The sequence below is a fragment of the Ambystoma mexicanum genome, chromosome 1p, assembly GCF_040938575.1.
Source record: "Ambystoma mexicanum isolate Mex_15411 chromosome 1p, UKY_AmexF1_1, whole genome shotgun sequence".
NCBI lineage: Eukaryota > Metazoa > Chordata > Amphibia > Caudata > Ambystomatidae > Ambystoma > Ambystoma mexicanum.
The window spans coordinates 1,474,297,633-1,474,319,913 of record NC_090921.1 but is presented as its reverse complement, the minus strand read 5'-3'; the positions used below and the strand labels follow the sequence as shown (position 1 = coordinate 1,474,319,913).

The following is a 22,281-nucleotide window of genomic DNA, read 5'->3' as shown; positions in this document are numbered from 1 at the left end:
AATGCCTAACTCATTCACACAGACAACCCTTATCCTCACAACAACCTAAAGAAAAACTCCATGTGATCTGAAGGAAATTCATGAATATTACAATTATCTTCAAACTGACTTGTGGCCTGCATCACATTTAAGTAGTACTGCGACAAAGAAGGTTAAATGCATCTCATTGGTCATTTCCCACAGCAGTACTGACCTGTGACCATTTATGGACTGCTGCTTCCAACAAAACAGCAAACTAGTCATAGTAAATCTAAAGCTGTGGGTGGGAATTCTGCATCAATCTCATGCTTCTGCAGAAATATTTCCCAAATTGACAAAGTGGCCAATACTGGGATCAAATTCGCTAACTTGGCGTGATTAGCACCATGCTCAGTCAGAAAAAGTATGCCTTCTGACTGGAGCATAGGAGGGAGGCCAGTTGCAGGGGGGAGTTTTCTTCCCTTGAAAGAAAATGCCTAACTCATTCACAAATACAACCCTTATCCTCACAACAACATTGGTTATGTCCCGCAGCAGTACTGACCCGTGACCATGTATGCACAGCTGCTTCCAACAAAACAGCAATCTTGTGTTAGTAATTCTAAAGCTGTGAGTGCCAATTCTGCATCAATCTCATGCTTCTGCAGAAATATTTCCCAAAATGACAAAGTGGACAACACGGGGATCGAACCAGTGACCTTGGCGTTATTAGCACCATGCTCTAACCAACTGACCTAACCAACCAGCTGAGAGTCCTGTTTCTGACTGCAGCATAAGAGGGAGGCCAGGTGCAGGGAGATTTTTTCTTCCCTTGGAAAAAAAATGCCTAAGTCATTCACACATAAAACCCTTATCCTCACAACAACCTAAAGAAAAACTACATGTGATCTGAAGGAAATTCCTGAATATGACAATTATCTTCAAACTGACTTGTAGCCTGCATCACATTTAAGTAGAACTGGGACAAAGAAGGTTAAATGCATCTCATTGGTCATTTCCCACAGCAGTACTGACCTGTGACCATTTATGGACTGCTGCTTCCAACAAAACAGCAAACTAGTCATAGTAAATCTAAAGCTGTGGGTGGGAATTCTGCATCAATCTCATGCTTCTGCAGAAATATTTCCCAAACCCTTATCCTCACAACAACATTAGTTATGTCCGCAGCAGTACTGACCCGTGACTATGTATGCACAGCTGCTTCCAACAAAACAGCAATCTTGTGTTAGTAACTCTAAAGCTGTGAGTGGCAATTCTGCATCAATCTCATCCTTCTGCAGAAATATTTCCCAAAATGACAAAGTGGCCAATACGGGGATCGAACCCGTGACCTTGGCGTTATTAGCACCACGCTCTAACCAACTGAGCTAACTGGCCAGCTGAGAGGCATATTTCTGACTGGAGCATAAGAGAGAGGCCAGTTGCAGGGGGACTTTTTCTTCCCTTGGAAAAAAAATGCCTAACTCATTCACACATAAAACCCTTATCCTCACAACAACCTAAAGAAAAACTACATGTGATCTGAAGGAAATTCACGAATATGACAATTATCTTCAAACTGACTTGTAGCCTGCATCACATTTAAGTAGAACTGGGACAAAGAAGGTTAAATGCATCTCATTGGTCATCAGTAACTCTAAAGCTGTGAGTGCCAATTCTGCATCAATCTCATGCTTCTGCATCAATCTCATGCTTCTGCAGAAATATTTCCCAAATTGACAAAGTGGCCAATACTGGGATCAAATTCGCTAACTTGGCGTGATTAGCACCATGCTCAGTCAGAAAAAGTATGCCTTCTGACTGGAGCATAGGAGGGAGGCCAGTTGCAGGGGGGAGCACCACGCTCTAACCAAATGAGCTAAACAGCCAGCTGAGAGCTTTGTTTCTGACTCAAGCATAAGCAGGAGGCCAGTTGTAGGGGATGTTTTCTTCCCTTGGAAAAAAATGCCTAACTCATTCACACAGACAACCCTTATCCTCACAACAACCTAAAGAAAAACTCCATGTGATCTGAAGGAAATTCATGAATATTACAATTATCTTCAAACTGACTTGTGGCCTGCATCACATTTAAGTAGTACTGCGACAAAGAAGGTTAAATGCATCTCATTGGTCATTTCCCACAGCAGTACTGACCTGTGACCATTTATGGACTGCTGCTTCCAACAAAACAGCAAACTAGTCATAGTAAATCTAAAGCTGTGGGTGGGAATTCTGCATCAATCTCATGCTTCTGCAGAAATATTTCCCAAATTGACAAAGTGGCCAATACTGGGATCAAATTCGCTAACTTGGCGTGATTAGCACCATGCTCAGTCAGAAAAAGTATGCCTTCTGACTGGAGCATAGGAGGGAGGCCAGTTGCAGGGGGGAGTTTTCTTCCCTTGAAAGAAAATGCCTAACTCATTCACAAATACAACCCTTATCCTCACAACAACATTGGTTATGTCCGCAGCAGTACTGACCCGTGACTATGTATGCACAGCTGCTTCCAACAAAACAGCAATCTTGTGTTAGTAACTCTAAAGCTGTGAGTGCCAATTCTGCATCAATCTCATGCTTCTGCAGAAATATTTCCCAAAATGACAAGGAGGCCAATACGGGGACCCGTGACCTTGCCATTATTAGCACCACGCTCTAACCAAATGAGCTAAACAGCCAGCTGAGAGTTTTGTTTCTGACTCAAGCATAAGCAGGAGGCCAGTTTTCGGGGGATGTTTTCTTCCCTTGGAAAAAAAATGCCTAACTCATTCACACAGACAACCCTTATCCTCACAACAACCTAAAGAAAAACTCCATGTGATCTGAAGGAAATTCATGAATATTACAATTATCTTCAAACTGACTTGTGGCCTGCATCACATTTAAGTAGTACTGCGACAAAGAAGGTTAAATGCATCTCATTGGTCATTTCCCACAGCAGTACTGACCTGTGACCATTTATGGACTGCTGCTTCCAACAAAACAGCAAACTAGTCATAGTAAATCTAAAGCTGTGGGTGGGAATTCTGCATCAATCTCATGCTTCTGCAGAAATATTTCCCAAATTGACAAAGTGGCCAATACTGGGATCAAATTCGCTAACTTGGCGTGATTAGCACCATGCTCAGTCAGAAAAAGTATGCCTTCTGACTGGAGCATAGGAGGGAGGCCAGTTGCAGGGGGGAGTTTTCTTCCCTTGAAAGAAAATGCCTAACTCATTCACAAATACAACCCTTATCCTCACAACAACATTGGTTATGTCCCGCAGCAGTACTGACCCGTGACCATGTATGCACAGCTGCTTCCAACAAAACAGCAATCTTGTGTTAGTAATTCTAAAGCTGTGAGTGCCAATTCTGCATCAATCTCATGCTTCTGCAGAAATATTTCCCAAAATGACAAAGTGGACAACACGGGGATCGAACCAGTGACCTTGGCGTTATTAGCACCATGCTCTAACCAACTGACCTAACCAACCAGCTGAGAGTCCTGTTTCTGACTGCAGCATAAGAGGGAGGCCAGGTGCAGGGAGATTTTTTCTTCCCTTGGAAAAAAAATGCCTAAGTCATTCACACATAAAACCCTTATCCTCACAACAACCTAAAGAAAAACTACATGTGATCTGAAGGAAATTCCTGAATATGACAATTATCTTCAAACTGACTTGTAGCCTGCATCACATTTAAGTAGAACTGGGACAAAGAAGGTTAAATGCATCTCATTGGTCATTTCCCACAGCAGTACTGACCTGTGACCATTTATGGACTGCTGCTTCCAACAAAACAGCAAACTAGTCATAGTAAATCTAAAGCTGTGGGTGGGAATTCTGCATCAATCTCATGCTTCTGCAGAAATATTTCCCAAATTGACAAAGTGGCCAATACTGGGATCAAATCCGCTAACTTGGCGTGATTAGCACCATGCTCAGTCAGAAAAAGTATGCCTTCTGACTGGAGCATAGGAGGGAGGCCAGTTGCAGGGGGGAGTTTTCTTCCCTTGAAAGAAAATGCCTAACTCATTCACAAATACAACCCTTATCCTCACAACAACATTGGTTATGTCCGCAGCAGTACTGACCCGTGACTATGTATGCACAGCTGCTTCCAACAAAACAGCAATCTTGTGTTAGTAACTCTAAAGCTGTGAGTGCCAATTCTGCATCAATCTCATGCTTCTGCAGAAATATTTCCCAAAATGACAAAGCGGCCAATACGGGGATCGAACCCGTGACAGTGGCGTTATTAGCACCACACTCTAACCAACTGAGCTAACCGACCAGCTGAGAGTCCTGTTTCTGACTGGAGCATAAGAGGGAGGCCAGTTGCAGGGGGATTCTTTCTTCCCTTGGAAAAAAAATGCCTAAGTCATTCACACATAAAACCCTTATCCTCACAACAACCTAAAGAAAAACTACATGTGATCTGAAGGAAATTCATGAATATGACAATTATCTTCAAACTGACTTGTAGCCTGCATCACATTTAAGTAGAACTGGGACAAAGAAGGTTAAATGCCTCTCATTGGTCATTTCCCACAGCAGTACTGACCTGTGACCATTTATGGACTGCTGCTTCCAACAAAACAGCAAACTAGTCATAGTAAATCTAAAGCTGTGGGTGGGAATTCTGCATCAATCTCATGCTTCTGCAGAAATATTTCCCAAATTGACAAAGTGGCCAATACTGGGATCAAATCCGCTAACTTGGCGTGATTAGCACCATGCTCAGTCAGAAAAAGTATGCCTTCTGACTGGAGCATAGGAGGGAGGCCAGTTGCAGGGGGGAGTTTTCTTCCCTTGAAAGAAAATGCCTAACTCATTCACAAATACAACCCTTATCCTCACAACAACATTGGTTATGTCCCGCAGCAGTACTGACCCGTGACCATGCATGTACAGCTGCTTCCAACAAAACAGCAATCTTGTGTTAGTAACTCTAAAGCTGTGAGTGCCAATTCTGCATCAATCTCATGCTTCTGCAGAAATATTTCCCAAAATGACAAAGAGGCCAATACGGGGACCCGTGACCTTGCCATTATTAGCACCACGCTCTAACCAAATGAGCTAAACAGCCAGCTGAGAGTTTTGTTTCTGACTCAAGCATAAGCAGGAGGCCAGTTGTAGGGGGATGTTTTCTTCCATTGGAAAAAAAATGCCTAACTCATTCACACAGACAACCCTTATCCTCACAACAACCTAAAGAAAAACTCCATGTGATCTGAAGGAAATTCATGAATATTACAATTATCTTCAAACTGACTTGTGGCCTGCATCACATTTAAGTAGTACTGCGACAAAGAAGGTTAAATGCATCTCATTGGTCATTTCCCACAGCAGTACTGACCTGTGACCATTTATGGACTGCTGCTTCCAACAAAACAGCAAACTTGTCATAGTAAATCTAAAGCTGTGGGTGGGAATTCTGCATCAATCTAATGCTTCTGCAGACATTTTTCCCAAATTGACAAAGTGGCCAATACTGGGATCAAATTCGCTAACTTGGTGTGATTAGCACCATGCTCAGTCAGAAAAAGTATGCTTCTGACTGGAGCATAGGAGGGAGGCCAGTTGCAGGGGGGAGTTTTCTTTCCTTGAAAGAAAATGCCTAACTCATTCACAAATACAACCCTTATCCTCACAACAACATTGGTTATGTCCGCAGCAGTACTGACCCGTGACTATCTATGCACAGCTGCTTCCAACAAAACAGCAATCTTGTGTTAGTAACTCTAAAGCTGTGAGTGCCAATTCTGCATGAATCTCATCCTTCTGCAGAAATATTTCCCAAAATGACAAAGTGGCCAATACGGGGATCGAACCCGTGACCTTGGCGTTATTAGCACCACGCTCTAACCAACTGAGCTAACCGGCCAGCTGAGAGGCATATTTCTGACTGGACCATAAGAGGGAGGCCAGTTGCAGGGGGATTTTTTCTTCCCTTGGAAAAAAAATGCCTAACTCATTCACACATAAAACCCTTATCCTCACAACAACCTAAAGAAAACTACATGTGATCTGAAGGAAATTCATGAATATGACAATTATCTTCAAACTGACTTGTAGCCTGCATCACATTTAAGTAGAACTGGGACAAAGAAGGTTACATGTATCTCATTGGTCATTTCCCACAGCAGTACTGACCTGTGACCATTTATAAACTGCTGCTTCCAACAAAACAGCAAACTAGTCATAGTAAATCTAAAGCTGTGGGTGGGAATTCTGCATCAATCTCATGCTTCTGCAGAAATATTTCCCAAATTGACAAAGTGGCCAATACTGGGATCAAATTCGCTAACTTGGCGTGATTAGCACCATGCTCAGTCAGAAAAAGTATGCCTTCTGACTGGAGCATAGGAGGGAGGCCAGTTGCAGGGGGGAGTTTTCTTCCCTTGAAAGAAAATGCCTAACTCATTCACAAATACAACCCTTATCCTCACAACAACATTGGTTATGTCCCGCAGCAGTACTGACCCGTGACCATGTATGCACAGCTGCTTCCAACAAAACAGCAATCTTGTGTTAGTAACTCTAAAGCTGTGAGTGCCAATTCTGCATCAATCTCATGCTTCTGCAGAAATATTTCCCAAAATGACAAAGTGGCCAATACGGGGATCGAACCCGTGACCTTGGCGTTATTAGCACCACGCTCTAACCAACTGAGCTAACCAACCAGCTGAGAGTCCTGTTTCTGACTGGAGCATAAGAGGGAGGCCAGTTGCAGGGGGATTTTTTCTTCCCTTGGAAAAAAAATGCCTAAGTCATTCACACATAAAACCCTTATCCTCACAAAAAATGCCTAAGTCATTCACACATAAAACCCTTATCCTCACAACAACCTAAAGAAAAACTACATGTGATCTGAAGGAAATTCACGAATATGACAATTATCTTCAAACTGACTTGTAGCCTGCATCACATTTAAGTAGAACTGGGACAAAGAAGGTTAAATGCATCTCATTGGTCATTAGTAACTCTAAAGCTGTGAGTGCCAATTCTGCATCAATCTCATGCTTCTGCAGAAATATTTCCCAAAATGACAAAGTGGCCAATACGGGGATCAAACCCGTAACCTTGGCGTTATTAGCACCACGCTCTAACCAACTGAGCTAACCGGCCAGCTGAGAGTCCTGTTTCTGACTGGAGCATAAGAGGGAGGCCAGTTGCAGGGGGATTTTTTCTTCCCTTGGAAAAAAATGCCTAACTCATTCACACATAAAACCCTTATCCTCACAACAACCTAAAGAAAAACTACATGTGATCTGAAGGAAATTCATGAATATGACAATTATCTTCAAACTGACTTGTAGCCTGCATCACATTTAAGTAGAACTGGGACAAAGAAGGTTAAATGCATCTCATTGGTCATTTCCCACAACAGTACTGACCTGTGACCATTTATGGACTGCTGCTTCCAACAAAACAGCAAACTAGTCATAGTAAATCTAAAGCTGTGGATGGGAATTCTGCATCAATCTCATGTTTCTGCAGAATTATTTCCCAAATTGACAAAGTGGCCAATACTGGGATCAAATTCGCTAACTTGGCGTGATTAGCACCATGCTCAGTCAGAAAAAGTATGCCTTCTGACTGGAGCATAGGAGGGAGGCCAGTTGCAGGGGGGAGTTTTCTTCCCTTGAAAGAAAATGCCTAACTCATTCACAAATACAACCCTTATCCTCACCGCAGCATTGGTTATGTCCGCAGCAGTACTGTCCCGTGACTATGTATGCACAGCTGCTTCCAACAAAACAGCAATCTTGTGTTAGTAACTCTAAAGCTGTGAGTGCCAATTCTGCATCAATCTCATGCTTCTGCAGAAATATTTCCCAAAATGACAAAGTGGCCAATACGGGGATCAAACCCGTAACCTTGGCGTTATTAGCACCATGCTCTAACCAACGGAGCTAACCGGCCAGCTGAGAGTCCTGTTTCTGACTGGAGCATAAGAGGGAGGCCAGTTGCAGGGGGATTTTTTCTTCCCTTGGAAAAAAATGCCTAACTCATTCACACATAAAACCCTTATCCTCACAACAACCTAAAGAAAAACTACATGTGATCTGAAGGAAATTCATGAATATGACAATTATCTTCAAACTGACTTGTAGCCTGCATCACATTTAAGTAGAACTGGGACAAAGAAGGTTAAATGCATCTCATTGGTCATTTCCCACAGCAGTACTGACCTGTGACCATTTATGGACTGCTGCTTCCAACAAAACAGCAAACTAGTCATAGTAAATCTAAAGCTGTGGGTGGGAATTCTGCATCAATCTCATGCTTCTGCAGAAATATTTCCCAAATTGACAAAGTGGCCAATACTGGGATCAAATTCGCTAACTTGGCGTGATTAGCACCATGCTCAGTCAGAAAAAGTATGCCTTCTGACTGGAGCATAGGAGGGAGGCCAGTTGCAGGGGGGAGTTTTCTTCCCTTGAAAGAAAATGCCTAACTCATTCACAAATACAACCCTTATCCTCACCGCAACATTGGTTATGTCCGCAGCAGTACTGACCCGTGACTATGTATGCACAGCTGCTTCCAACAAAACAGCAATCTTGTGTTAGTAACTCTAAAGCTGTGAGTGCCAATTCTGCATCAATCTCATCCTTCTGCAGAAATATTTCCCAAAATGACAAAGTGGCCAATACGGGGATCGAACCCGTGACCTTGGCGTTATTAGCACCACGCTCTAACCAACTGAGCTAACCGGCCAGCTGAGAGTCTCTTTCCCTTGGAAAAAAATGCCTAACTCATTCACACACAAAACCCTTATCCTCACAACAACCTAAAGAAAAACTACATGTGATCTGAAGGAAATTCATGAATATGACAATTATCTTCAAACTGACTTGTAGCCTGCATCACATTTAAGTAGAACTGGGACAAAGAAGGTTAAATGCATCTCATTGGTCATTAGTAACTCTAAAGCTGTGAGTGCCAATTCTGCATCAATCTCATGCTTCTGCAGAAATATTTCCCAAAATGACAAAGTGGCCAACACGGGGATCAAACCCGTAACCTTGGCGTTATTAACACCACGCTCTAACCAACTGAGCTAACCGGCCAGCTGAGAGTCCTGTTTCTGACTGGAGCATAAGAGGGAGGCCAGTTGCAGGGGGATTTTTTCTTCCCTTGGAAAAAAATGCCTAACTCATTCACACATAAAACCCTTATCCTCACAACAACTTAAAGAAAAACTACATGTGATCTGAAGGAAATTCATGAATATGACAATTATCTTCAAACTGACTTGTAGCCTGCATCACATTTAAGTAGAACTGGGACAAAGAAGGTTAAATGCATCTCATTGGTCATTTCCCACAACAGTACTGACCTGTGACCATTTATGGACTGCTGCTTCCAACAAAACAGCAAACTAGTCATAGTAAATCTAAAGCTGTGGATGGGAATTCTGCACCAATCTCATGTTTCTGCAGAAATATTTCCCAAATTGACAAAGTGGCCAATACTGGGATCAAATTCGCTAACTTGGCGTGATTAGCACCATGCTCAGTCAGAAAAAGTATGCCTTCTGACTGGAGCATAGGAGCGAGGCCAGTTGCAGGGGGGAGTTTTCTTCCCTTGAAAGAAAATGCCTAACTCATTCACAAATACAACCCTTATCCTCACCGCAACATTGGTTATGTCCGCAGCAGTACTGACCCGTGACTATGTATGCACAGCTGCTTCCAACAAAACAGCAATCTTGTGTTAGTAACTCTAAAGCTGTGAGTGCCAATTCTGCATCAATCTCATGCTTCTGCAGAAATATTTCCCAAAATGACAAAGTGGCCAATACGGGGATCAAACCCGTAACCTTGGTGTTATTAGCACCACGCTCTAACCAACTGAGCTAACCGGCCAGCTGAGAGTCTTTTTCCCTTGGAAAAAAAATGCCTAACTCATTCACACATACAACCCTTATCCTCACAACAACCTAAAGAAAAACTATGTGTGATCTGAAGGAAATTCATGAATATTACAATTATCTTCAAACTGACTTGTGGCCTGCATCACATTTAAGTAGAACTGGGACAAAGAAGGTTAAATGCATCTCATTGGTCATTTCCCACAGCAGTACTATCCTGTGACCATTTATGGACTGCTGCTTCCAACAAAACAGCAAACTAGTCATAGTAAATCTAAAGCTGTGGGTGGGAATTCTGCATCAATCTCATGCTTCTGCAGAAATATTTCCCAAATTGACAAAGTGGCCAATACTAGGATCAAATTCGCTAACTTGGCGTGATTAGCACCATGCTCAGTCAGAAAAAGTATGCCTTCTGACTGGAGCATAGGAGGGAGGCCAGTTGCAGGGGGGAGTTTTCTTCCCTTGAAAGAAAATTCCTAACTCATTCACAAATACAACCCTTATCCTCACAACAACATTGGTTATGTCTGCAGCAGTACTGACCCGTGACTATGTATGCACAGCTGCTTCCAACAAAACAGCAATCTTGTGTTAGTAACTCTAAAGCTGTGAGTGCCAATTCTGCATCAATCTCATCCTTCTGCAGAAATATTTCCGAAATTGACAAAGTGGCCAATACTGGGATCAAATTCGCTAACTTGGCGTGATTAGCACCATGCTCAGTCAGAAAAAGTAAGCCTTCTGACTGGAGCATAGGAGGGAGGCCAGTTGCAAGGGGGAGTTTTCTTCCCTTGAAAGAAAATGCCTAACTCATTCACAAATACAACCCTTATCCTCACAACAACATTCGTTATGTCCGCAGCAGTACTGACCCGTGACTATGTATGCACAGCTGCTTCCAACAAAACAGCAATCTTGTGTTAGTAACTCTAAAGCTGTGAGTGCCAATTCTGCATCAATCTCATCCTTCTGCAGAAATATTTCCCAAAATGACAAAGTGGCCAATACGGGGATCAAACCCGTAACCTTGGGGTTATTAGCACCACGCTCTAACCAACTGAGCTAACCAGCCAGCTGAGAGTCCTGTTTCTGACTGGAGCATAAGAGGGAGGCCAGTTGCAGGGGGATTTTTTCTTCCCTTGGAAAAAAATGCCTAACTCATTCACACATAAAACCCTTATCCTCACAACAACCTAAAGAAAAACTACATGTGATCTGAAGGAAATTCACGAATATGACAATTATCTTCAAACTGACTTGTAGCCTGCATCACATTTAAGTAGAACTGGGACAAAGAAGGTTAAATGCATCTCATTGGTCATTAGTAACTCTAAAGCTGTGAGTGCCAATTCTGCATCAATCTCATGCTTCTGCAGAAATATTTCCCAAAATGACAAAGTGGCCAATACGGGGATCAAACCCGTAACCTTGGCGTTATTAGCACCACGCTCTAACCAACTGAGCTAACCGGCCAGCTGAGAGTCCTGTTTCTGACAGGAGCATAAGAGGGAGGCCAGTTGCAGGGGGATTTTTTCTTCCCTTGGAAAAAAATGCCTAACTCATTCACACATAAAACCCTTATCCTCACAACAACCTAAAGAAAAACTACATGTGATCTGAAGGAAATTCATGAATATGACAATTATCTTCAAACTGACTTGTAGCCTGCATCACATTTAAGTAGAACTGGGACAAAGAAGGTTAAATGTATCTCATTGGTCATTTCCCACAGCAGTACTGACCTGTGACCATTTATGGACTGCTGCTTCCAACAAAACAGCAAACTAGTCATAGTAAATCTAAAGCTGTGGGTGGGAATTCTGCATCAATCTCATGCTTCTGCAGAAATATTTCCCAAATTGACAAAGTGGCCAATACTGGGATCAAATTCGCTAACTTGGCGTGATTAGCACCATGCTCAGTCAGAAAAAGTATGCCTTCTGACTGGAGCATAGGAGGGAGGCCAGTTGCAGGGGGGAGTTTTCTTCCCTTGAAAGAAAATGCCTAACTCATTCACAAATACAACCCTTATCCTCACCGCAACATTGGTTATGTCCGCAGCAGTACTGACCCGTGACTATGTATGCACAGCTGCTTCCAACAAAACAGCAATCTTGTGTTAGTAACTCTAAAGCTGTGAGTGCCAATTCTGCATCAATCTCATCCTTCTGCAGAAATATTTCCCAAAATGACAAAGTGGCCAATACGGGGATCGAACCCGTGACCTTGGCGTTATTAGCACCACGCTCTAACCAACTGAGCTAACCGGCCAGCTGAGAGTCTCTTTCCCTTGGAAAAAAATGCCTAACTCATTCACACATAAAACCCTTATCCTCACAACAACCTAAAGAAAAACTACATGTGATCTGAAGGAAATTCATGAATATGACAATTATCTTCAAACTGACTTGTAGCCTGCATCACATTTAAGTAGAACTGGGACAAAGAAGGTTAAATGCATCTCATTGGTCATTTCCCACAGCAGTACTGACCTGTGACCATTTATGGACTGCTGCTTCCAACAAAACAGCAAACTAGTCATAGTAAATCTAAAGCTGTGGGTGGGAATTCTGCATCAATCTCATGCTTCTGCAGAAATATTTCCCAAATTGACAAAGTGGCCAATACTGGGATCAAATTCGCTAACTTGGCGTGATTAGCACCATGCTCAGTCAGAAAAAGTATGCCTTCTGACTGGAGCATAGGAGGGAGGCCAGTTGCAGGGGGGAGTTTTCTTCCCTTGAAAGAAAATGCCTAACTCATTCACAAATACAACCCTTATCCTCACAGCAACATTGGTTATGTCCGCAGCAGTACTGACCCGTGACTATATATGCACAGCTGCTTCCAACAAAACAGCAATCTTGTGTTAGTAACTCTAAAGCTGTGAGTGCCAATTCTGAAACAATCTCATCCTTCTGCAGAAATATTTCCCAAAATGACAAAGTGGCCAATACGGGGATTGAACCCGTGACCTTGGTGTTGTTAGCACCACGCTCTAACCAACTGAGCTAACCGGCCAGCTGAGAGTCTTTTTCCCTTGGAAAAAAATGCCTAACTCATTCACACATAAAACCCTTATCCTCACAACAACCTAAAGAAAAACTACATGTGATCTGAAGGAAATTCATGAATATGACAATTATCTTCAAACTGACTTGTAGCCTGCATCACATTTAAGTAGAACTGGGACAAAGAAGGTTAAATGCATCTCATTGGTCATTTCCCACAGCAGTACTGACCTGTGACCGTTTATGGACTGCTGCTTCCAACAAAACAGCAAACTAGTCATAGTAAATCTAAAGCTGTGGGTGGGAATTCTGCATCAATCTCATGCTTCTGCAGAAATATTTCCCAAATTGACAAAGTGGCCAATACTGGGATCAAATTCGTTAACTTGGCGTGATTAGCACCATGCTCAGTCAGAAAAAGTATGCCTTCTGACTGGAGCATAGGAGGGAGGCCAGTTGCAGGGGGGAGTTTTCTTCCCTTGAAAGAAAATGCCTAACTCATTCACAAATACAACCCTTATCCTCACAGCAACATTGGTTATGTCCGCAGCAGTACTGACCCGTGACTATATATGCACAGCTGCTTCCAACAAAACAGCAATCTTGTGTTAGTAACTCTAAAGCTGTGAGTGCCAATTCTGAAACAATCTCATCCTTCTGCAGAAATATTTCCCAAAATGACAAAGTGGCCAATACGGGGATTGAACCCGTGACCTTGGTGTTATTAGCACCACGCTCTAACCAACTGAGCTAACCGGCCAGCTGAGAGTCTCTTTCCCTTGGAAAAAAATGCCTAACTCATTCACACATAAAACCCTTATCCTCACAACAACCTAAAGAAAAACTACATGTGATCTGAAGGAAATTCATGAATATGACAATTATCTTCAAACTGACTTGTAGCCTGCATCACATTTAAGTAGAACTGGGACAAAGAAGGTTAAATGCATCTCATTGGTCATTTCCCACAGCAGTACTGACCTGTGACCATTTATGGACTGCTGCTTCCAACAAAACAGCAAACTAGTCATAGTAAATCTAAAGCTGTGGGTGGGAATTCTGCATCAATCTCATGCTTCTGCAGAAATATTTCCCAAATTGACAAAGTGGCCAATACTGGGATCAAATTCGCTAACTTGGCGTGATTAGCACCATGCTCAGTCAGAAAAAGTATGCCTTCTGACTGGAGCATAGGAGGGAGGCCAGTTGCAGGGGGATTTTTTATAACCTTGGAAAAAAAATGCCTAACTCATTCACACATACAACCCTTATCCTCACAACAACCTAAAGAAAAACTACATGTGATCTGAAGGAAATTCATGAATATTACAATTATCTTCAAACTGACTTGTGGCCTGCATCACATTTAAGTAGAACTGGGACAAAGAAGGTTAAATGCATCTCATTGGAAGTGCCGCAGCAGTACTGACCCGTGACCATTTATGGACTGCTGCTTCCAACAAAACAGCAAACTAGTCATAATAAATCTAAAGCTGTGGGTGGGAATTCTGCATCAATCTCATGCTTCTGCAGAAATATTTCCCAAATTGACAAAGTGGCCAATGCTGGGATCAAATTCGCTAACTTGGCGTGATTAGCACCATGCTCAGTCAGAAAAAGTATGCCTTCTGACTGGAGCATAGGAGGGAGGCCAGTTGCAGGGGGGAGTTTTCTTCCCTTGAAAGAAAATGCCTAACTCATTCACAAATACAACCCTTATCCTCACAACAACATTGGTTATGTCCGCAGCAGTACTGACCCGTGACTATGTATGCACAGCTGCTTCCAACAAAACAGCAATCTTGTGTTAGTAACTCTAAAGCTGTGAGTGCCAATTCTGCATCAATCTCATCCTTCTGCAGAAATATTTCCCAAAATGACAAAGTGGCCAACACGGGGATCGAACCCGTGACCTTAGCGTTATTAGCACCACGCTCTAACCAACTGAGCTAACCGGCCAGCTGAGAGTCCTGTTTCTGACTGGAGCATAAGAGGGAGGCCAGTTGCAGGGGGATTTTTTCTTCCCTTGGAAAAAAATGCCTAACTCATTCACACATAAAACCCTTATCCTCACAACAACCTAAAGAAAAACTACATGTGATCTGAAGGAAATTCACGAATATGACAATTATCTTCAAACTGACTTGTAGCCTGCATCACATTTAAGTAGAACTGGGACAAAGAAGGTTAAATGCATCTCATTGGTCATTAGTGACTCTAAAGCTGTGAGTGCCAATTCTGCATCAATCTCATGCTTCTGCAGAAATATTTCCCAAAATGACAAAGTGGCCAATACGGGGATCAAACCCGTAACCTTGGCGTTATTAGCACCACGCTCTAACCAACTGAGCTAACCGGCCAGCTGAGAGTCCTGTTTCTGACTGGAGCATAAGAGGGAGGCCAGTTGCAGGGGGATTTTTTCTTCCCTTGGAAAAAAATGCCTAACTCATTCACACATAAAACCCTTATCCTCACAACAACCTAAAGAAAAACTACATGTGATCTGAAGGAAATTCATGAATATGACAATTATCTTCAAACTGACTTGTAGCCTGCATCACATTTAAGTAGAACTGGGACAAAGAAGGTTAAATGCATCTCATTGGTCATTTCCCACAACAGTACTGACCTGTGACCATTTATGGACTGCTGCTTCCAACAAAACAGCAAACTAGTCATAGTAAATCTAAAGCTGTGGATGGGAATTCTGCATCAATCTCATGTTTCTGCAGAAATATTTCCCAAATTGACAAAGTGGCCAATACTGGGATCAAATTCGCTAACTTGGCGTGATTAGCACCATGCTCAGTCAGAAAAAGTATGCCTTCTGACTGGAGCATAGGAGCGAGGCCAGTTGCAGGGGGGAGTTTTCTTCCCTTGAAAGAAAATGCCTAACTCATTCACAAATACAACCCTTATCCTCACCGCAACATTGGTTATGTCCGCAGCAGTACTGACCCGTGACTATGTATGCACAGCTGCTTCCAACAAAACAGCAATCTTGTGTTAGTAACTCTAAAGCTGTGAGTGCCAATTCTGCATCAATCTCATGCTTCTGCAGAAATATTTCCCAAAATGACAAAGTGGCCAATACGGGGATCAAACCCGTAACCTTGGCGTTATTAGCACCACGCTCTAACCAACTGAGCTAACCAGCCAGCTGAGAGTCTTTTTCCCTTGGAAAAAAAATGCCTAACTCATTCACACATACAACCCTTATCCTCACAACAACCTAAAGAAAAACTACATGTGATCTGAAGGAAATTCACGAATATGACAATTATCTTCAAACTGACTTGTAGCCTGCATCACATTTAAGTAGAACTGGGACAAAGAAGGTTAAATGCATCTCATTGGTCATTTCCCACAGCAGTACTGACCTGTGACCATTTATGGACTGCTGCTTCCAACAAAACAGGAAACTAGTCATAGTAAATCTAAAGCTGTGGGTGGGAATTCTGCATCAATCTCATGCTTCTGCAGAAATATTTCCTAAATTGACAAAGTGGCCAATACTGGGATCAAATTCGCTAACTTGGCGTTATTAGCACCATGCTCAGTCAGAAAAAGTATGCCTTCTGACTGGAGCATAGGAGGGAGGCCAGTTGCAGGGGGGAGCTTTCTTCCCTTGAAAGAAAATGCCTAACTCATTCACAAATACAACCCTTATCCTCACAACAACATTAGTTATGTCCGCAGCAGTACTGACCCGTGACTATGTATGCACAGCTGCTTCCAACAAAACAGCAATCTTGTGTTAGTAACTCTAAAGCTGTGAGTGCCAATTCTGCATCAATCTCATCCTTCTGCAGAAATATTTCCCAAAATGACAAAGTGGCCAACACGGGGATCGAACCTGTGACCTTAGCGTTATTAGCACCAGGCTCTAACCAACTGAGCTAACCGGCCAGCTGAGAGTCCTGTTTCTGACTGGAGCATAAGAGGGAGGCCAGTTGCAGGGGGATTTTTTCTTCCCTTGGAAAAAAATGCCTAACTCATTCACACATAAAACCCTTATCCTCACAACAACCTAAAGAAAAACTACATGTGATCTGAAGGAAATTCACGAATATGACAATTATCTTCAAACTGACTTGTAGCCTGCATCACATTTAAGTAGAACTGGGACAAAGAAGGTTAAATGCATCTCATTGGTCATTAGTAACTCTAAAGCTGTGAGTGCCAATTCTGCATCAATCTCATGCTTCTGCAGAAATATTTCCCAAAATGACAAAGTGGCCAATACGGGGATCAAACCCGTAACCTTGGCGTTATTAGCACCACGCTCTAACCAACTGAGCTAACCGGCCAGCTGAGAGTCCTGTTTCTGACTGGAGCATAAGAGGGAGGCCAGTTGCAGGGGGATTTTTTCTTCCCTTGGAAAAAAATGCCTAACTCATTCACACATAAAACCCTTATCCTCACAACAACCTAAAGAAAAACTACATGTGATCTGAAGGAAATTCATGAATATGACAATTATCTTCAAACTGACTTGTAGCCTGCATCACATTTAAGTAGAACTGGGACAAAGAAGGTTAAATGCATCTCATTGGTCATTTCCCACAACAGTACTGACCTGTGACCATTTATGGACTGCTGCTTCCAACAAAACAGCAAACTAGTCATAGTAAATCTAAATCTGTGGATGGGAATTCTGCATCAATCTCATGTTTCTGCAGAAATATTTCCCAAATTGACAAAGTGGCCAATACTGGGATCAAATTCGCTAACTTGGCGTGATTAGCACCATGCTCAGTCAGAAAAAGTATGCCTTCTGACTGGAGCATAGGAGCGAGGCCAGTTGCAGGGGGGAGTTTTCTTCCCTTGAAAGAAAATGCCTAACTCATTCACAAATACAACCCTTATCCTCACCGCAACATTGGTTATGTCCGCAGCAGTACTGACCCGTGACTATGTATGCACAGCTGCTTCCAACAAAACAGCAATCTTGTGTTAGTAACTCTAAAGCTGTGAGTGCCAATTCTGCATCAATCTCATGCTTCTGCAGAAATATTTCCCAAAATGACCAATACGGGGATCAAACCCGTAACCTTGGCGTTATTAGCACCACGCTGTAACCAACTGAGCTAACCAGCCAGCTGAGAGTCTTTTTCCCTTGGAAAAAAAATGCCTAACTCATTCACACATACAACCCTTATCCTCACAACAACCTAAAGAAAAACTACATGTGATCTGAAGGAAATTCACGAATATGACAATTATCTTCAAACTGACTTGTAGCCTGCATCACATTTAAGTAGAACTGGGACAAAGAAGGTTAAATGCATCTCATTGGTCATTTCCCACAGCAGTACTGACCTGTGACCATTTATGGACTGCTGCTTCCAACAAAACAGGAAACTAGTCATAGTAAATCTAAAGCTGTGGGTGGGAATTCTGCATCAATCTCATGCTTCTGCAGAAATATTTCCTAAATTGACAAAGTGGCCAATACTGGGATCAAATTCGCTAACTTGGCGTTATTAGCACCATGCTCAGTCAGAAAAAGTATGCCTTCTGACTGGAGCATAGGAGGGAGGCCAGTTGCAGGGGGGAGCTTTCTTCCCTTGAAAGAAAATGCCTAACTCATTCACAAATACAACCCTTATCCTCACAACAACATTAGTTATGTCCGCAGCAGTACTGACCCGTGACTATGTATGCACAGCTGCTTCCAACAAAACAGCAATCTTGTGTTAGTAACTCTAAAGCTGTGAGTGCCAATTCTGCATCAATCTCATCCTTCGGCAGAAATATTTCCCAAAATGACAAAGTGGCCAATACGGGGATCGAACCCGTGACCTTGGCGTTATTAGCAACACGCTCTAACCAACTGAGCTAACCGGCCAGCTGAAAGGCATATTTCTGACTGGAGCATAAGAGGGAGGCCAGTTGCAGGGGGACTTTTTCTTCCCTTGGAAAAAAAATGCCTAACTCATTCACACATAAAACCCTTATCCTCACAACAACCTAAAGAAAAACTACATGTGATCTGAAGGAAATTCATGAATATGACAATTATCTTCAAACTGACTTGTAGCCTGCATCACATTTAAGTAGAACTGGGACAAAGAAGGTTAAATGCATCTCATTGGTCATTTCCCACAGCAGTACTGACCTGTGACCATTTATCGACTGCTGCTTCCAACAAAACAGCAAACTAGTCATAGTAAATCTAAAGCTGTGGGTGGGAATTCTGCATCAATCTCATGCTTCTGCAGAAATATTTCCCAAATTGACAAAGTGGCCAATACTGGGATCAAATTCGCTAACTTGGCGTGATTAGCACCATGCTCAGTCAGAAAAAGTATGCCTTCTGACTGGAGCATAGGAGGGAGGCCAGTTGCAGGGGGGAGTTTTCTTCCCTTGAAAGAAAATGCCTAACTCATTCACAAATACAACCCTTATCCTCACAACAACATTGGTTATGTCCCGCAGCAGTACTGACCCGTGACCATGTATGCACAGCTGCTTCCAACAAAACAGCAATCTTGTGTTAGTAACTCTAAAGCTGTGAGTGCCAATTCTGCATCAATCTCATGCTTCTGCAGAAATATTTCCCAAAATGACAAGGAGGCCAATACGGGGACCCGTGACCTTGCCATTATTAGCACCACGCTCTAACCAAATGAGCTAAACAGCCAGCTGAGAGTTTTGTTTCTGACTCAAGCATAAGCAGGAGGCCAGTTGTAGGGGGATGTTTTCTTCCCTTGGAAAAAAAATGCCTAACTCATTCACACAGACAACCATTATCCTCACAACAACCTAAAGAAAAACTCCATGTGATCTGAAGGAAATTCATGAATATTACAATTATCTTCAAACTGACTTGTGGCCTGCATCACATTTAAGTAGTACTACGACAAAGAAGGTTAAATGCATCTCATTGGTCATTTCCCACAGCAGTACTGACCTGTGACCATTTATGGACTGCTGCTTCCAACAAAACAGCAAACTTGTCATAGTAAATCTAAAGCTGTGAGTGCCAATTCTGCATCAATCTCATGCTTCTGCAGAAATATTTCCCAAATTGACAAAGTGGCCAATACTGGGATCAAATTCGCTAACTTGGCGTGATTAGCACCATGCTCAGTCAGAAAAAGTATGCCTTCTGACTGGAGCATAGGAGGGAGGCCAGTTGCAGGGGGGAGTTTTCTTCCCTTGAAAGAAAATGCCTAACTCATTCACAAATACAACCCTTATCCTCACAACAACATTGGTTATGTCCGCAGCAGTACTGACCCGTGACTATGTATGCACAGCTGCTTCCAACAAAACAGCAATCTTGTGTTAGTAACTCTGAAGCTGTGAGTGCCAATTCTGCATCAATCTCATCCTTCTGCAGAAATATTTCCCAAAATGACAAAGTGGCCAATACAGGGATCGAACCTGTGACTTTGGCGTTATTAGCACCACGCTCTAACCAACTGAGCTAACCGGCCAGCTGAGATGCATATTTCTGACTGTACCATAAGAGGGAGGCCAGTTGCAGGGGGATTTTTTCTTCCCTTGAAAAAAAAATGCCTAACTCATTCACACATAAAACCCTTATCCTCACAACAACCTAAAGAAAAACTACATGTGATCTGAAGGAAATTCATGAATATGACAATTATCTTCAAACTGACTTGTAGCCTGCATCACATTTAAGTAGAAATGGGACAAAGAAGGTTAAATGTATCTCATTGGTCATTTCCCACAGCAGTACTGACCTGTGACCATTTATGGACTGCTGCTTCCAACAAAACAGCAAACTAGTCATAGTAAATCTAAAGCTGTGGGTGGGAATTCTGCATCAATCTCATGCTTCTGCAGAAATATTTCCCAAATTGACAAAGTGGCCAATACTGGGATCAAATTCGCTAACTTGGCGTGATTAGCACCATGCTCAGTCAGAAAAAGTATGCCTTCTGACTGGAGCATAGGAGGGAGGCCAGTTGCAGGGGGGAGTTTTCTTCCCTTGAAAGAAAATGCCTAACTCATTCACAAATACAACCCTTATCCTCACCGCAACATTGGTTATGTCCGCAGCAGTACTGACCCGTGACTATGTATGCACAGCTGCTTCCAACAAAACAGCAATCTTGTGTTAGTAACTCTAAAGCTGTGAGTGCCAATTCTGCATCAATCTCATCCTTCTGCAGAAATATTTCCCAAAATGACAAAGTGGCCAATACGGGGATCGAACCCGTGACCTTGGCGTTATTAGCACCACGCCCTAACCAACTGAGCTAACCGGCCAGCTGAGAGTCTCTTTCCCTTGGAAAAAAATGCCTAACTCATTCACACATAAAACCCTTATCCTCACAACAACCTAAAGAAAAACTACATGTGATCTGAAGGAAATTCATGAATATGACAATTATCTTCAAACTGACTTGTAGCCTGCATCACATTTAAGTAGAACTGGGACAAAGAAGGTTAAATGCATCTCATTGGTCATTTCCCACAGCAGTACTGACCTGTGACCATTTATGGACTGCTGCTTCCAACAAAACAGCAAACTAGTCATAGTAAATCTAAAGCTGTGGGTGGGAATTCTGCATCAATCTCATGCTTCTGCAGAAATATTTCCCAAATTGACAAAGTGGCCAATACTGGGATCAAATTCGCTAACTTGGCGTGATTAGCACCATGCTCAGTCAGAAAAAGTATGCCTTCTGACTGGAGCATAGGAGGGAGGCCAGTTGCAGGGGGGAGTTTTCTTCCCTTGAAAGAAAATGCCTAACTCATTCACAAATACAACCCTTATCCTCACAGCAACATTGGTTATGTCCGCAGCAGTACTGACCCGTGACTATATATGCACAGCTGCTTCCAACAAAACAGCAATCTTGTGTTAGTAACTCTAAAGCTGTGAGTGCCAATTCTGAAACAATCTCATCCTTCTGCAGAAATATTTCCCAAAATGACAAAGTGGCCAATACGGGGATTGAACCCGTGACCTTGGTGTTATTAGCACCACGCTCTAACCAACTGAGCTAACCGGCCAGCTGAGAGTCTCTTTCCCTTGGAAAAAAATGCCTAACTCATTCACACATAAAACCCTTATCCTCACAACAACCTAAAGAAAAACTACATGTGATCTGAAGGAAATTCATGAATATGACAATTATCTTCAAACTGACTTGTAGCCTGCATCACATTTAAGTAGAACTGGGACAAAGAAGGTTAAATGCATCTCATTGGTCATTTCCCACAGCAGTACTGACCTGTGACAATTTATGGACTGCTACTTCCAACAAAACAGCAAACTAGTCATAGTAAATCTAAAGCTGTGGGTGGGAATTCTGCATCAATCTCATGCTTCTGCAGAAATATTTCCCAAATTGACAAAGTGGCCAATACTGGGATCAAATTCGCTAACTTGGCGTGATTAGCACCATGCTCAGTCAGAAAAAGTATGCCTTCTGACTGGAGCATAGGAGGGAGGCCAG

The 22,281-nt window shown here is 42.5% G+C and overlaps 18 non-coding genes across 18 annotated transcripts; all 18 read right to left on the bottom strand.

The window, feature by feature from the left end:
• Positions 1-1,282: 1,282 nt before the first annotated feature.
• TRNAI-AAU (transfer RNA isoleucine (anticodon AAU)) lies at positions 1,283-1,356 on the bottom strand. Its single transcript has one exon. It is a non-coding gene; the product is annotated as a tRNA-Ile (tRNA).
• Positions 1,357-5,757: 4,401 nt separating this feature from the next.
• Positions 5,758-5,831, bottom strand: TRNAI-AAU (transfer RNA isoleucine (anticodon AAU)). The gene has a single exon. It is a non-coding gene; the product is annotated as a tRNA-Ile (tRNA).
• Positions 5,832-6,556: 725 nt separating this feature from the next.
• Positions 6,557-6,630, bottom strand: TRNAI-AAU (transfer RNA isoleucine (anticodon AAU)). The gene has a single exon. It is a non-coding gene; the product is annotated as a tRNA-Ile (tRNA).
• A 371-nt stretch (positions 6,631-7,001) lies between these two features.
• On the bottom strand, positions 7,002-7,075 carry TRNAI-AAU (transfer RNA isoleucine (anticodon AAU)). The gene has a single exon. It is a non-coding gene; the product is annotated as a tRNA-Ile (tRNA).
• Positions 7,076-8,597: 1,522 nt separating this feature from the next.
• On the bottom strand, positions 8,598-8,671 carry TRNAI-AAU (transfer RNA isoleucine (anticodon AAU)). The gene has a single exon. It is a non-coding gene; the product is annotated as a tRNA-Ile (tRNA).
• Positions 8,672-9,748: 1,077 nt separating this feature from the next.
• TRNAI-AAU (transfer RNA isoleucine (anticodon AAU)) lies at positions 9,749-9,822 on the bottom strand. Its single transcript has one exon. It is a non-coding gene; the product is annotated as a tRNA-Ile (tRNA).
• A 1,407-nt stretch (positions 9,823-11,229) lies between these two features.
• Positions 11,230-11,303, bottom strand: TRNAI-AAU (transfer RNA isoleucine (anticodon AAU)). The gene has a single exon. It is a non-coding gene; the product is annotated as a tRNA-Ile (tRNA).
• Positions 11,304-12,027: 724 nt separating this feature from the next.
• Positions 12,028-12,101, bottom strand: TRNAI-AAU (transfer RNA isoleucine (anticodon AAU)). The gene has a single exon. It is a non-coding gene; the product is annotated as a tRNA-Ile (tRNA).
• A 676-nt stretch (positions 12,102-12,777) lies between these two features.
• On the bottom strand, positions 12,778-12,851 carry TRNAV-AAC (transfer RNA valine (anticodon AAC)). The gene has a single exon. It is a non-coding gene; the product is annotated as a tRNA-Val (tRNA).
• Positions 12,852-13,527: 676 nt separating this feature from the next.
• TRNAI-AAU (transfer RNA isoleucine (anticodon AAU)) lies at positions 13,528-13,601 on the bottom strand. Its single transcript has one exon. It is a non-coding gene; the product is annotated as a tRNA-Ile (tRNA).
• A 1,125-nt stretch (positions 13,602-14,726) lies between these two features.
• On the bottom strand, positions 14,727-14,800 carry TRNAI-AAU (transfer RNA isoleucine (anticodon AAU)). Its single transcript has one exon. It is a non-coding gene; the product is annotated as a tRNA-Ile (tRNA).
• Positions 14,801-15,127: 327 nt separating this feature from the next.
• TRNAI-AAU (transfer RNA isoleucine (anticodon AAU)) lies at positions 15,128-15,201 on the bottom strand. The gene has a single exon. It is a non-coding gene; the product is annotated as a tRNA-Ile (tRNA).
• A 724-nt stretch (positions 15,202-15,925) lies between these two features.
• On the bottom strand, positions 15,926-15,999 carry TRNAI-AAU (transfer RNA isoleucine (anticodon AAU)). Its single transcript has one exon. It is a non-coding gene; the product is annotated as a tRNA-Ile (tRNA).
• Positions 16,000-17,077: 1,078 nt separating this feature from the next.
• On the bottom strand, positions 17,078-17,151 carry TRNAI-AAU (transfer RNA isoleucine (anticodon AAU)). The gene has a single exon. It is a non-coding gene; the product is annotated as a tRNA-Ile (tRNA).
• A 1,467-nt stretch (positions 17,152-18,618) lies between these two features.
• On the bottom strand, positions 18,619-18,692 carry TRNAI-AAU (transfer RNA isoleucine (anticodon AAU)). The gene has a single exon. It is a non-coding gene; the product is annotated as a tRNA-Ile (tRNA).
• Positions 18,693-20,212: 1,520 nt separating this feature from the next.
• TRNAI-AAU (transfer RNA isoleucine (anticodon AAU)) lies at positions 20,213-20,286 on the bottom strand. The gene has a single exon. It is a non-coding gene; the product is annotated as a tRNA-Ile (tRNA).
• Positions 20,287-21,011: 725 nt separating this feature from the next.
• On the bottom strand, positions 21,012-21,085 carry TRNAI-AAU (transfer RNA isoleucine (anticodon AAU)). Its single transcript has one exon. It is a non-coding gene; the product is annotated as a tRNA-Ile (tRNA).
• Positions 21,086-21,761: 676 nt separating this feature from the next.
• TRNAI-AAU (transfer RNA isoleucine (anticodon AAU)) lies at positions 21,762-21,835 on the bottom strand. Its single transcript has one exon. It is a non-coding gene; the product is annotated as a tRNA-Ile (tRNA).
• Positions 21,836-22,281: the final 446 nt, after the last annotated feature.